This window comes from Propithecus coquereli, unplaced genomic scaffold (genome assembly GCF_000956105.1).
Source record: "Propithecus coquereli isolate 6110/MARCELLA unplaced genomic scaffold, Pcoq_1.0 Scaffold299, whole genome shotgun sequence".
In the NCBI taxonomy this organism is placed as follows: Eukaryota; Metazoa; Chordata; class Mammalia; order Primates; family Indriidae; genus Propithecus; species Propithecus coquereli.
The window spans coordinates 3,195,423-3,210,035 of NW_012148607.1; the positions used below are offsets into that span (position 1 = coordinate 3,195,423).

The following is a 14,613-nucleotide window of genomic DNA, read 5'->3' on the forward strand; positions in this document are numbered from 1 at the left end:
TAAGATATTCAAATTTAGTAAAACCACTTGCTAGGCAAACTAAAATTTGCACATACCGAACAAAAATACTATACCCTGCAGTTCACAATATATTCCACTGTTTTAAAATTTAAACACAAATAAGCACTCCAAGTGGTCACAAAGAATGGGGGAATTGAAATAACTCAATTTTTCTTTCTTCATCTTTACAATTAATGTGCTCTCATTGTTTATTCTGAATCTATTGTGTGAATGCAGGAATAGGCAGTGTGTCATAGGGGTTGGACATAAACTGTGTCCTATGGGAGCTCAACCGATTCTGAACTGTTACGTACTTACTCTCCAATCGAACTCAGTCTGCAGATGTCAGGGGCCCACAGAATAACTGGAAGGTCTCCAAACTTTTCCTTATAGACAACAATGTTTATTAAAGAACAAATAATTTTAAAATGTGCTAATTTGAAACTTATATACATATCAAAACTCAAAAGTAACCACATCAATTTTTTCAAACTTAGACCAAGAAAAGATTTCTGGGGAGAGAAATATTTTCCAAATGACATTATTTAAAATTGCCAGTGCAGGATGATATTAAAAAGCAGATCAGAGGCTGGGCATGGTGCCACACTCCTGTAGTTCCAGCTACTGCAGAGGCTGAGGCAGTAGGATCGCTTGAGCCCAGGAGTTTGAGGCTGCATTATGATCATGCCACTGCACTCCAGCCTGGGCAACACAGCAAGGCCCTGTCTCTAAAAAAAAAAAAAAAAAAAGTAGACTGTAGACCAACTTTTAGCTGATTGTTGTTTTTTTAAAATTCCTCTACCAACTAGCAGGATCTTGTTCCTCTCCCCAGAGCACACTTCTATCACAATCAAAAAAAAATTATAAGTGCTGTGATGTGGCAGACACTGAGTATTATGGTAGCAAAAACAGGGTTGAAGAAGTAGGGGAAGAACAACAGGAGTATAATGTCTCAGAAGCCAGGGTAAGGGGGATTCCAAGAAGGATGCAGTAGTCGGTTGCAGCTGATACCACAGAGGACCCTCCTCTCAAACTGGGTGCCAGGGCGAACTGGGAGCAGAGCCCAGGGATCTCCCTCTACTACGTGGAGAAGGTAAAACCAAGGTGCCTTCCTCTGGCTGGGATATAAATTAATTCAAAGGGAAAATTTCTTATATTTGGTCTTAACCATGTCTTACTATCAGAGGCAGGAAGATAGATGAGCACATATCATACTGAGCCAATGGCAAAGTCTGTGTTCTCCAGACCCCATTCCTGCAAAGAACTCAGCCAACGGCCACCACCAGCCTTGACGGTGCACGAGAAAGGAAGAGACCCTCAGAAGATGGCTAGGGATAGTCTTCTGACCTGGTCCTACTTGGCTGCAGCACCAACCTGAGAGGAAAAATTCTCATAGAAATGGCCACAAAGCTGGTGAAATGGGATTCCATTTACCCCTCACATCTGCTGTCTGTCCACCCCATCTTGCTCACTTGGAGAAAGCAGCATGCATTTGACCATCTTCAAGTCTCATTTCTTATTTATTTATGTATCAATAGTTATTTATTTTGGGGGGACAGGGTCTTGCTCTGTTGCCCAAGCTACAGTGCAGTGGCGTCATGATAGCTCATTGCAGCCTCAAACTCCCGGGCCTAAGTGATCCTCCCACCTCAGCCTCTCAAGTAACTGGGACTACAGGTGCACACCACCACGCAGGCTAATTTTTCTAATTTTTGTAGAGACGAGATCTCATTGTGTTGCTCAGGCTGGTCTCAAACTCCTGGCCTCAAGCTATCCTCCCACCTCAGCTTCCCAAAGTGCTGAGATTAGAGGTGTGAGCTGCCACACCCGGCCTCATTTCATTTTTAAACTCCTTCCACTATAAGCTCCCAGACCAGTCTGCTTTTTGGATGGTGAAATTGAAATAACCATCACTTAACAAACACCTCTACAAAGTTGAGAAGAGAAAACTAGTTTTATAAACATACACATGCAAAAATCAGACACTTTCCCAACAATTGTGACTATAATCCCATTCACTTGACCATTTGGAAGAAACAGAACCAGGTAGTAATCAGTCCTAGAACCAGAGGAATCATTCAATTTTACAAATTCATCTCTCTAAGATTTAATCATTAAATGATAGGTTATGGGCCTTTCCTGTAATATAGTCTTCCGGATCATCTTTTCAAATTTTATTTTAGAATAGTTTTTAGATTTACAGAAAAATTGCAAAGATAGTACAAAGGGTTCCCATATACTTCACACCCAGCTTCCCCTATTATTAACATCTTATTTTAATATGGTACATTTGTCACAACTAATGAACCAATATTGATATATTATTAACCAAAGTCCATACTTTATTCACATTTTCTTACTTTTAATCTAATGTCCTTTTTCTATTCCAGCATCTCCAAATTATCCTTTTAAAATCATAAACTAGATTTTTAAATTATAAAAATAATACATGCATATTTTCTTATAACTATTCAAACACTGAAGAAGAACATAAAAAAAAAAGTGTTATTTCCTTCTTTCTATCCTAGTCATACTTCCCAGAGGAAATTACCATTAACTGTTTTTTATGAAAGTTTTATATGCATATATAGACATATATACGTATGTACATTTTTATATACAAAGGAGTCTTTTTTCTCTTTACCTTGCTTTACATATAAGCACTTATGGCCCTGATTTTTTAAAACCACTATATAGTATTTTATTTTATGGATATATCATCATTTATTTTACCAATCTCCTACCAACATACATTTAGGTTGTTTCTGTTTTTTTCACATAAACAATATTATACAGAACATACATCCTTAAGTACTTGACCAAATATATGCAGGATAAATTCCTATAGTTGAATCCCATCAAAGGACATTGCTATTTATATTTTTTTGTACATAGCTATTGCCAAATGGGCCTCCAGAGAGACTCTCTATTGCTTTATGCTCTTACCAGCTACATGTACAAGGCCCTGTTTACCCGGACCTTAATCAACAGTTGTATATCATCAAACAAACGATTCTGAATTCCTTGAAGTGCTTTAAATTTTCCATCTTCTCCCCACCTCTATCTTTAAGTTTTCTTTCCTTCTTTTTAATTCTCTGGTCTCTTTTGGTTTTCTTCACCTTCCCTGTGAAGACAGTCCTGTACTATTTTTTTCCTACACTTACAGTGTTGATTCCCTTCCCTCACTTCTCTAACAACTCCATTTTTCCTGCTCACAAATTCCCCTTACAGTGTCTCTGAAGCTCAGCATGATTGAATGAAAAACAGACACTCTTCCCCTGCTCTCCCAACCTGCTGGCCCTCCTGAACCAAGAGAGAACGTTAACAGAGAAACCTGAAAATTCTTAATCTGGGTCAAAACATTAGAAGGAACAAATTCATCTTGGTATAACTCTAGAATAAAACATCTAGATTTCCGCATTGTTTCCTTTGTTAAAATCCTATCTGTTATTTTTTTCTACGTGCCCTCCCTGAATAGGATTCCTCGCTTTGAATCAATAGTTCATAATTTTTATTCATTACTCCTTTTTTTTTTTCTTTGCAGCCAGTGTTGAAGGGGAGGCCAAAGTAGAGATGAAAGGAAAGAAAGGAAAAATCCAAAGGTGGCAGACCGCAGAGTAGGACCAGACGGGCAGGACGGGTACAGGTGAAACAGCAAAGGGCAGCTCAGGGAAAAGGCCAACTTCGCAAGTCCTCTACGAGAGCTCTCCCCTCCGTCTCATTGCCACTCCCTTCATTCTCTAAAACCAGAATCACAGGGCAGGACTGGGTTGGAGGGTGGGGTGCAGTGGAAGGGGCAGTGAAAGTATCCTAATTCTCCAACTGGAACTTTCCCCCCACCCCAACTTCTTATCCAGCAAAGCTCTATCCACCACCAAGAATCAGCTTAATAGAATAAACCACTTAGGGCTAAGGCTCAGAGAAAGTCAAAGACCCCACAATCCCCTTGCCTATTAAGCCTCTTAGAAGTTAGAATGCTGCTAAAGAAAGTGATATTATGGCCAAGCTACTTAGAAACAACACAAGGATGCAAAGTCAGGAAGACGGAGGCCAGTTTGGGGGTTTCTGAGTGTTTAGCGTTAACTAAAGATGATGGGGCGAGGGTGCATACCGGAGTGGGTGCAAAAGCAGCCTGCCATGTGAACGGGTGCTCTTGTAAGTCTTCAAGTTGAGATTTAGGAGAACAGCATTTGTAGAATGTACAAATGTGATGAGATCTAAATAGGGCAAAAGCATTTTTTTTTTCCTTTTAGGAGACAGGGGAAAAGACAGTCTTAAGTTTTATGTCAGTAATAAGAAAAGAGGAAAAATAAAGCAGCCTGCAACAGTTCCTTCTTAGATCAAATCTCCCACTGATTCTAGGCATTCTGTCCCTTCCTTATCTTCTCCCCAAACAGCTGGTAAGAGTCAGCTTGCCATTGAGTGGCTGGCAAGGCAGAGGCAAAGAACAGACTAATCAAGGTCTTTACTCCAGAAAAAGTCCTTAAGGCTTACTGTCCTTCCCCAGTAGTATAGAATTCTAGTTACTTCTACTCTATGCCTTTTAGGGTAGTTAAAAATGGGGGTCATTGGGTGAGCATTAAAGTCATCCTTGTTCCAGCCTCCATATCACTAGAGCCAAGACGGAAAGACAACGCTATAGGTAGCAACTTCTAATATCAAGTGGGAATTTTTTCAACTGCAGAAACACCTGTCACAAACTGCATAAGCCCATAAGAGACCAGGGCTTGCCAGAGTCACTGTCCCTGTATTGTAACCAAGAGCTTGGTTCCCCCAACTTGGCTCACCCACTTGGTTCAAGAAACTTCAGATCTGTGCCCAAGCCCTTGTAATATTAATAATAGCTAACATTTATTAAGGGCTTATTTTGTGCCAGGCACTGTTCCTAGGACTTTATTTGTATTTTATATGAACTCAATAAATCCTTATAACAACCCTAAAAGATTGGTACTAGTGTTCGTCCCACTTTACCCTGAGGAAACCGAGGCACAGAAAGAACAGGTGTGTCTGTCTGTCCCATGGAGTCAGCGCTTCCTAAACCACTGTATCTGTCAAGTGTTTCGAGTACCCCAGAGGCAGGCGCTGCACCACACAGAGCATTAGCAGTTAGTAGACACTAGATCATCTTCCCCCATCCCATCAAAGGATTCATTTGACAAACTTCGTTGTTTTCAGATCCTAACTAGTAAGTTCCAGGCAATGCACTGGGTACTGGGAACGGGGATGAACAAAACACAGTCCCTATCTCAAGGAACTCATAGTGTAGTGAGGGTGACAAAGGCTTGTGAGTGGGCCTAAGGGCTGCCACACTACAAAAGACTCCTGTGATTTCTTCAAGTGTGGACACAGCCACCCAAAGTGCTTAGAACAGTGTCTGACACGCAGTGAACAGATACAAGTATTATTCTTATCTCATGAATCTGACCCACAGGCCTCCTTCTCCTGGGGTTTTCTTCCTTTCCATAGACTCTGGAGTCAGACTGCCTGGGTCTGAATCTCATCTCTGCTACTTCTTGCCTGTGTAACAACGAGCACGTTGCTTAAACACTCTGTGCCTCAGTTTCCGCATCTGTACAGTGGCGATATTCAACACCTATCTCATAGGGATTTTATGAGGATTAAATAAATTATTACCTGTAAAACACTCAAAACAGTGCCTGACACATAGAAAGTGCTCTAAAGGTGTTAGCTATTATTATCAGGAGTAGTACTATGTTCTTGTCTTTGCCTGCAGTCATTTCACTTGCAATAAAAAGACTGAATTTAAATGCATCTGGTATGGTTAGTTTAAGGAGGGTAGGAAGTCTCTGGGACTAAATAGGAGGAGAACAGGTCCCCTGGGAAGTTGGAGGAATAACCCTGGAACTTGTTAATTAAGATCTTGTTAATGAATCTGCTTGTTAATGGTCTATTAAATAATCACACAATGAAGTTTACCGCACAAGTGAAGCCTTTTTTCGAATGCTTGCTCTTTCCAATTCTGCTGGCCCAGCCCGGACTTGTAAAGGTCTCACCTAAGGGGCAAGCCCTTCCCAATCTGACACAGCCCCCTTTTCACCTTGTCATCCTAGCCCTAGAGCATGGCTATTCTTGCAGCCTAAGAAAGGTCTCCAGGGGGCAGAGAGCCCTTCCTCTGATTCTGCCTATCATCCCTTGGGCCAAGGCACTATGCCTCTTAGCCAGATCATCTCCCCCCACGAAACAGGAACAGAGTCACTGGCCCCGGAAACGGGAAGATAAAGGTGCTCTGAACTTTGCTGAGAAGAAAGGCAAAGAGTAAATTCCTTTCGGTGGTGGTCTGGCAAAGTAAAATTTCAGCTGAGATGTCATAGATCTGTATAGAAAATGGCCTGTCGATGTACATTCACAAAAAGTGTACAAAAGTCGGGTAACTTTTGTCCCAAACCATCTAGGAAAATAATGCAGCCTATCTCAGGGAATGCAGACTCTTCTGTAGCGCAACCTCACGGATGGAACAGCATGTAAGAGGGCTCCCTCTAGGTAGAACACTCAGGTATTTCATAAACTATTTTAGCCCTCTAAGACAGTGGTCCCCAACCTGTTTGGCACCAGGGACCAGTTTCACAGAGGATGATTTTTCCAAGGATGGGGGGGTGAGGGAGGATGGTTTGGGGATGATTCAAGCACATTACATTTATTTTGCAGTCAGACCTTTCTGCTAATGATAATCTGTATTTGCAGCCGTTCCCCAGGACTAGCACCACCATCTCAGATCATCAGGCATTAGATTCTCATAAGGAGCGTGCAACCTAGATTCCTCGCATGCACAGTTTACAGTAGCATTTGCGCTCCTACGAGAATCTAATGCCCTTGCTGATCTGACAGGAGGCGGAGCTTATGTGGTGATGCAAGCGATGGAGAGCGGCTGCAAATACAGATGAAGCTTCACTCACTTCCTGCTGTGCGGCCCAGTTCCTAACAGGCCATAGACTGGTACTGGTCCGTGGCCCAGGGGCTGGGGACCACAGCTCTGAGACCATTCTGTTCCTTAGATGTTCTTGGAAAGGGATAGATAGATATTGCATATGTGTGTGGGGGGTGGGCATTTATATGGTTACTTTTAGAATACAAAACATATCTGTGATATCTTTCCTGACTCAGCAACTGTGTAAGGCAGAGCAAGGATTATTTGCCACCTCTCATTTTATATATGAGGCGCTGGGGCTCAGAGAAACAAAGTGACTTACCCAGAGTCACACAGCTAGTAAGTAACAGACCCAGAGCTTTTGACTCTGTGCTCTTGCCCTGTCACTGATCTGTTCCTCTATTTCTAGTCATCATTTCCCATTTGTGTGCCAGGCGGAGCCCAGCCCTATGGTGGATCCCGTGTGGTCCTTGGGACTTCGTGGGAGTGGGCAGAGCCAGCTGGCGACTCTCGGCAGGACTCGGCAGAGAAACAGGGAGTCTGGGTTCATTTCCTCTCACGACAAATATTTATTGAGCCAGGCACTACGCAAAGAGACACACTAGATAAAGTCACACAGGAGACAGACATGGGCCCATGGGAGAGGGGCAGTTAAGCCAATAATTACAATATAATGTGATGAGTGTTTTTAAAAGGGGGATTATGTTGGGGAAAAAATACCACCCCCAACTCCAGGAAGCAAGGTTGGCGAGAGCATCCCCTCCTGCACAGGTATCCGAAGCCACCTGAACCTCAGAGCAAGCCCCTAGTCACGGTGCATCGAACCTCCCACTGGCTGGCAGCTGCCCCCCAGAAGGGCTAAAGCTTAAAGCAGAAAGCCAATCTGCATGTGTTGGTGACTAATTCAGCCACTGAGAGATTCCTCTAACCCTCCAGCCCTTCCTCCTTTACAAATGAGCATTGGAAGGCTTATGGGCTGGGGAAGAGGACAGAGGAGGCTGCCAAAAACCAAAACAACAACAACAAAAAACAATCAAAAAACCTTCTCCAGCCCCTTCTCGGCAGTGTAACAGCAGTGAGAAGACAGGCTGGCTGCAGCCCAAGGAACACCAAAGTGCACACTGGCCTCCCTCACATCTGGCTAAGCACCTCCAGCCCCTCCGCTGGGCCACCCCGTAATTACAATACTGCACCAAGAAGGGGAGGTCTGAGCACGTACAGTCAGCTGAAGAGCAATAAGAGAGGAAAAGGAAAACAGCCGAGAAGGAGCAAAGGCAGAGGAGGACGAAGCAGTTGGACAGATTCCCCCACGACAGGAGACTGGATGAGAAAAGAATCGTCTGTGAGCTAGCACTGTGTCTTCCCTCTCACTCTTCCCAGACTCCTCGGTGGAATTCCCTCCTCTGCTTCTCCACGCCCCTAGTCCTAACTCTCCTTCCTTCAAGCCAAGCTCCTCTGTGAAACCTTCTCTCTGATACATTCACCCTAGACGAGTGATTGCTAATCTGAAGGAGGCGAGGGAGGCTGCTTGCTAAATATACAGTTTTCTAAGCCGCATTCCTTGTGATTCTGCTTAGGAGGGCCAGTGTGGGCCTGGGAATCTGCATTAGACTCAACAGTCTTCACCCCGTCCTCCACCAACACTACCACAAGTGACCTGAAGCAGGCAGCCCCCGGAATTCCATTTTGGGAAACCCAGCCTTGGGGATGACTGCCTCTCTTGAAACCCTAGAGCCCCCACTGTCTTATTTTATGGTATCATTTCGTTTTCATTAATACATCTTAACTACTCACCTTAACCATAAGGCTCTCAAGAAGAGGAAGTATTATCTCCTACTCTTCGATTCCCCTGCAAGCAGCATTGAGCACAGCGCTGTACACACAGGGGCTCAGGAAATGCTCATGGCCGTGGAGAGATGATGAAGATAAGGGGCCAGGGAAGGAAACCACAGTGGGGACGGCGGAGCACAGTGGCCCCGGCTGGGAGGAACTGTTTGCAGTGTGCCGATGTGTGCCAGGCTGGAACGATGGTTTGCTTTGCCCTCTTTTTTCCCTTCTTCAATACTCTTGGCACTACATGCCTAACCTCCCTCATGAAAGTCAAGCCTGAGCAATGCACCTCCCATAGGTAACTTTGCCAAGAAACCCTGCCAAGAATCCCGGGTGCTATGTGGCTTAGTTTAACAGCCAAGCAAGCACTCTAGGTTCTGAGACCCATCACGTCGCTGTCTAGGGCAAAGTATAGAGCTGAACATGAACTTTAGTAAAAAGACAAGGACCCTTAATCTGCCTCACTAAACAGCAGGGCAATGGCCCTCCTACATTCGACAAATATTTCCTGAGTGTCTCCTCTGTGTCAAGCATGGTTTTGGGTTCTCATGGGTCTTCTGATGGTTAAGATACCATAGCTCATCAGAAAGTATTTTATAGTGACATCTTTAGAAAGTTACTTTAAAAGCAGGACCCTGTATGATGTTGGTCCTCAGAACCACATAAGCACCCAATAGACATTCTCGAGAATGCCTACTTACAGGATGAAGTGCTACAGAGATCTGAGGTCAGGTCCCAGGCTTTGGCAGGGACAAATTCTATTTTCACTTTATTGTGAGCAATCCTTGGCAGCTCTGGGGTTCTTTCTTCCATGCTATACTTTGTCCAAAAAAGCAAACTGCCACGCCTAGCTTCTTTGAATAAATAACTTCTTCTCGATTTTCGGTATCAGCTTAAAGGTCACTTGCTCCACAAAGCTGTCCCTGACTCTTAGACAAGATTAGATGCTTCTATTTCTAAGTCCCATGGCATTTTCTATTTCCCCTATTATAGCACTTTTCATAGCATCCTGCAATTCTTAACTAAACTTTGAGCTCCAGTAAGGCAGGGACTATAATCTATCTTGCTCAACACTCTATCCCCAGCTCCTCGCATGGTGCCTAGAACGATAGGTCCTCAGTAAATACAGCTGAATGATTAAATGAATTCATGAATGCATCATACTTTACCAATGACAGCAACTGACTCATATCTCACATACTCCGCCATAGTTTTATCCACTGCCACCAAGAAACACCTAAGATGAAGTAGTAGTATCCTTCTGGGGTACCAGTATCTTACAGAGGCACAACTGGGGTTCAAAGGATCCTCTCAGTACAGATTCTGGGAGGTACTTCCCATTGTCAAAGAGGGCTGCAATGCTCCAAAGTCAATATAATGTCACCAAGAGCCTGAGCTATCCTGGCCGTAAGCCACAATGCCAGCTCTGTCACAGATGTGATGGTTAGGTCTCTTACGAGTCACTCAACTTCTCATAGACTCAGCTTTTTCATGAAGAGGGTACTAGGCACTTTAGCAGCAGGTACTCTCTTTAAATAAAGAGAAAATGACAATAAAGAGCTACTCACACCATTATGGGAAATTAGAAGGAGGAGGCAGCATTTGCAATGAAGCATCTCTGTGGTTAGGAAAGGGTTAAGCCCACGTCTGGTCTGGGTCCTTTTCCCCGTAAATCAGCCTTGACTGCTGCTCAGTCTGAATGAAGCCCCACCAGGTTGGCCTGTCAGGAAGGAAGCCCATGCGTCCAGACTTTTGTTGTTCTAAGGATTTTTTTTTTTTTTTAATTTTACTGCTCAGGAAGGAAGCTGAAGCCTAGGCCCTAACTGCAGTCCTGCTGGTTCCTTACCCTTGCATGCGCTGCTGCCTCTACCTCTCCAGCCACCTCTTAGACGCCACTCTTTCCTTTTGTAGAATTCCTTCTTAACTATGATTTTTGCATTTGGGCCTAAAACCAAAAATTAAGAATGTTCAACACCTCTTTCCTACCTCATATACGCCTTCGTGACTGTACGTGGGAAGGACTCGGGACAGGGAGAGAGCAGAATTGGATGCTCCGAGATCTGCAGAGACGTTTTGCCCCCAACGGTGAGCTGAACCCCCTCCCTTGAATGGAGCCATGGAGGAGCTGGTAGGAATTGAGGTATCAGACCACTGGCCTCCAGTGGCTATTTCTGCCTCATACATATGTGAACATGAGACTTTTCAAATATGAGCTGCTCTGTTTAAATAAAAGACTCAAATCCAAGGTCCTCGGGCAGAGGGTCAGTCTTTCCCACTCCCATCCTCCCACTCCCCACCTCTCCCACTGACATGCAGAGTCATTCTCTGGTATTCCCAAGCCCCATGGGGCTTTCTTTCTACAAAGAGAAAAACACTGAGTTTATTTGTGCGCTCAGGGTAATGGACAGCCCTCTTTTACTCCTAGGAGAATGCACACAGACACTATGTGAGAGGCCTGTCCCCGCCCAACCCTGCCCTCCCTTCCCCCTGCTAATCCCTCCCCAGCAGCCCCCGCATCTCAGTCCGGCTGCTGTATTTCTCTCCTGACCTACAAGGCCCCTTCAAGCCCCGTCCTAAGCCTCCCCCAAGCAGAGACAATCCATCATGCTGTGGGACTGTGACACACACAGATGGGGGAAGGTTCACAGATTTGTCTCACATAGGCAAGAGGGTAGAAGTGTCTGTATAACTTAAAACCTAAGGACAGACAAGAAACTCTGGGACTTTAAATTCTAATACTAGTCAAATACCATTACAGCAAATCTGATTATATACAGTTCAAATCTCTATCATACACAAATTCTAATAACCCATTTATTTCAAATAATATCCAATAATACAAAATTCCAGAATATGAAAATATCATGAGATTTGGATTCTCTAACCTGGGCCACTGCCTAGATATCTCATCCTAGTCAAGTCCTGATCTGACCCAGAGACTCAGTTTCTCTAACTCAAATATTACCTTGCTTCTAAATAAAGTGAAGGGAGAAAGAGGTCAGAAGGACACCAGAGCTAATTCTGGTGGATGGATAGTAATGAAGGGAGGTGAAGCAGCTGGCCGTCACAGAAAAGGGGCCTCGAGCCTTCCTCCCTCCCTCTTTCCACATTGCCATAAGGCATGAGTGTGTGAAAGGATCCTACATACATCACTAGTTGTTAATGACCCCGTGTTTGGTTACCTCAGTGCTTCTAACGAGGAAGATTATACCACCAGATTGTCTTCGAAATAATAATAGCCATTATTATGCAGTAAGCACTTAGTATGTGTGAGGAATCGTTCTAAGCTTTATCCGTGTATTTAATCTCACTCAATCCCTCATGACAACCGCTTTGAGTTTGTGTAACTCCCATTTCGCAGGTGAGAATACTGAGGCCCAGAGAGTTTAAGTAACTTGCCCAGAGTCACAGAGCAAGTAAGCTAAGGGGTCAGGATTTAACTCCAGAGGCTGAACTCACAGCTACCATGTTACACTGCCTCCCCATCTTTGATCTGAAACACTTTCAGGCTGAGGCTTGAAGGAGCAAATACAGCTTTTATTCCTCTACGAGGTAATTATTATGCTAGGCCACTCTGACTTGGTTTAAATCAAACCCCAAAAAACAAGGTCAAATGAGAGCAATATAGGATTAGCTGGCACCTAAATGGCAATCATATACCTGAAAATAAAGTGACGGTCTCTCCAGGGCCGGCCCTTGCCCCCTCCCTACAGCTTTCTGTCTGTCTCTGCTGCTCTAAGATGGATGTAAAGCCATAAGTCTCAGCCTGCAAATGAATTTCAGTGGAAAAAGACAACTCTCATCTGGTGAGTCACACTCAGGCTTACTGGGCTTGATTTCTCATGAGACTGTACCAAAAGGTTCCTTCTTCACTCTCGTAGCTCTACACTTTCCTAACGCTCTGGATCTGCTAAACAGAATGCACTGGACACATCACCATGTCTCCCACCAAAAATACAACTTTCATTTCCTCTAGGTCATCTTCAATCAGAACGCATTCCACAGAGAAAACTGTCGGTCAAATATCTGAATTGCCAGACGGCTTTACGTGTCTGCAAAACATTTGACTGTTTCCAGCTTAAACCGGGGTCTCAGTAGAAAAGTTATTTCTAAAATACACACCAAAAACAGATCCATATTGTAGACTCCGTGGTGGGGGATGTAACGCTGTGGGAAAACATTTGGGAGGGGGACAGACTTCAATTTCAGGTTTCTAGAGGGTGAGGAGAAAACAGCAAATTTTAAATTATTTTTTAAATAATTTTTAAAGTTATGAATGATTTTTTAGTACTTCAAGTAATTAACAAAATAAGCCTACATTTGAGAAAGGTGATTTCACATATCTCTTGAAAAACTCCCTCTCTATCTTTGTCATTATCAAACCTCGAAGCCTAAGTAATTTCTTCCTTTCTTTCCTCAAATGTCTACACCTTTGGGATAGCACAGTCTTATGAATACTGTTCAGTGTAATGCTTAAGAGGGGCAAATCGATGAAAACTTAAAGTAAAAACTAGATTATAACCACCACCATCAATATATTCAATACTCAACTAACACTGAACCTTTCAATGTGACTGGCACCAAGGCAAAAAAAAATTTTTTTTAACACTAAAATTAATTGATGTGATTAAAATATATTAATATATGTGATTAAAATAATAGAAAAGTCCAATCCATTGGGTAAGGCTGGAAGGGGATGGATTCCTCCTGTTTCCGTAGCATCTACCAGGTGTACTGATTCACACCACAGCCTATCACTTCTCCAGGCCTAACCCATAGTCCTGACACAGGATCTCTTCCTGGAAAAGGCATAAGAAAGTTCTTTTGCAGAAAATTCTCCTCTGTGCCCCAAAGAAAGAGATATTTACAAATTCCCACCCTGTAGCACACACTTTGAGGTTACAAAGGATAAAAACACATTCTATTCAACCACAAATGCCACAATTTTAAGTGATACTTTTAAAAAATTTTAAAGCATTTTAGCTGCTGTATAGCAATATATTATCCTTAAGTCTGCAGTTCATCTGTAAAGGGTAAAATGGCGCTGGGAAATGCTGTCAAACTGTTGGAAGAGAACGTTCAAGTCCAAAAATTATTGTTATTTTGGCGTTAAGATCCTTTGGATTTTAAAATGAAATGGACCATCGCTCCAAATCTCAAGGATTTATAAAAAGTACATCCCAACGTGTGTTCTGATCTTTATTAATCAGATGGATGTGGTTAATAAGAGTTAAAAATAAGAAAAACCATTATAAAAATATAACTCTGTTAAATGTCACTCCAAATCCTTAGTCTTTAAGAATACATTTCAACGTGTGCTACTATTTATGAACCAGATGGATGTAGTTAATAAGGGTTAAAAATGAGAAATACCAATATAAAAATATAATTCTATTTTTCAGTTTCCTCTTCCCTGCATAATGAGGAAAAGGGGTGGGGAGGGAGAGCAACTTTTGTTATCTGGATACAATGTGTGTTTTTTTGTTTTGTTTTCAAACAAAAAAGGGCCACCAAATAATCAACCTGGGGCCACTGACCGGAAGGCAGCCCCGGAAAACTTCCCGTGGGAAGAGTTCCAGAAATCGCCCGGACCTTAACGAGCCCCGCTGAGCTGGCTGCGAGCCTCTGACCGTCCAAGGCGACCGCGACTCGCCTCGCCCGAATACCAGCAATCCCGCCGATCGATGAGCCCTGCGCTTGGGAAACACTGCCCGGAACATTTCACAGATGTGAAAAGCAAGACGGGAAAAGCATTTGCAACCGAAAGGAGAAACCTCACAGTCCCGGGGTACCGAGGGAAAAGCCAGGTCCACATGCGCGTGTGCACACGTCCGCACCCCTCGCCCCGCGCCCTCCCCGCGCAGTGACCACTCCCACGCCCGGCCCCCTCCCGCCTC

General features: G+C 43.6%; 1 protein-coding gene across 3 annotated transcripts in view; it reads right to left on the minus strand.

The window, feature by feature from the left end:
- RNF220 (ring finger protein 220) overlaps nucleotides 1–14,613 on the minus strand; it is a 223,428-nt gene that overhangs the window by 195,895 nt on the left and 12,920 nt on the right. The window contains exon 1 of one of the 3 annotated variants that reach the window (XM_012649025.1): nucleotides 8,681–8,779. The exons of the other annotated variants lie outside the window; for them this stretch is intronic. The gene's annotated coding sequence lies outside the window, so the exon portion shown is untranslated. Of the gene's footprint in view, nucleotides 1–8,680; nucleotides 8,780–14,613 lie in introns of those variants that run through there. 3 annotated transcript variants of the gene reach the window in all.